The following is a 1,021-nucleotide window of genomic DNA, read 5'->3' as shown; positions in this document are numbered from 1 at the left end:
GCCTCTAACGGGCGACGGCCCGAGGCGGGACCCTCGAGGTGGCGGAGGACCGAGAGAGACTGCTATCCCAGCTCCGACGGGCGCGGGCGCACAGCAGGGACAGCGACGGGCGCACGGTGGGGACAGCAGCGCTGCTGGGAGCGCGCCCCCGCCCCCCTCTTTAAACCCCGTAGCCCAAGCCGGCCAGCGCCAATCGGCGACAGCCCGGGGCTGAGCCGGCCAATCGCGGGGCGGGGTCCGAAGGGGGGTGTGGAAGGGAGCGGGGGTAAAGGGAGAGGCCATCAGGCCGCCCCGCCCCGCGAGCAGTCAGCTTTGGAAAATAAAATAATTCCACGCAGGTCCGACAAATGGAGCACGCAAAGAGGGCGCGGGTGAGGCGCGAGTTCGGTTTCGCTGCGAATTACTTCTCTTGCTGCCCCCTGTCTCTTCTCTGGCTCTGAGTCTCCTTCCACCTCAACTTCGCACTCGTTCCTTCCTCCTGGCTGCGGCTGCGAGCTCTCCCAAGGGCGCCGGTACGGCTCCCCCACCGCCCACGATTGTAACTGACTGATAATTGCTCTAAGCATACTTGGCGGTGGACGAAAATCCTCAGAGGCAGCCAGGGCCATAATAATGGTGACAACAGTAGCAATTGACTTTTATTGAGCTGTGTTATGTGTTATGTCGATGCATTTTATATGTATTACCTCATTTAATTCTCGTAGCAATCTTTGTGGTAGGAACAATTCTCAATTACACATAACAGGCACGAAGAAACAGTATGAGAGAGGTTAAATTGCCCAAGTTCACACAGCTAGGAAGGGACAGACTCCGTGGGCCCATCTCACCCTCCTTACTAACCATTCTTGGAAACCGTCCTGAGTATCAGTTTCTGAAAATTCCTAAAGGGCTTCATTTCTGACACACTAAAAGCTCGGGCTCACAGAAAATGAGTTAATATCTGTACCCCACTGAGAAACCTGCCTAGCCGAGAGTGAGGGCTCTACAAGAGTAGGCTATCAACATCAACACCATTAAATCA

The sequence above is a fragment of the Galeopterus variegatus genome, unplaced genomic scaffold, assembly GCF_000696425.1.
Source record: "Galeopterus variegatus unplaced genomic scaffold, G_variegatus-3.0.2 Scaffold1299, whole genome shotgun sequence".
Classification (NCBI taxonomy): domain Eukaryota; kingdom Metazoa; phylum Chordata; class Mammalia; order Dermoptera; family Cynocephalidae; genus Galeopterus; species Galeopterus variegatus.
Note: the sequence above shows the minus strand (reverse complement) of the source record.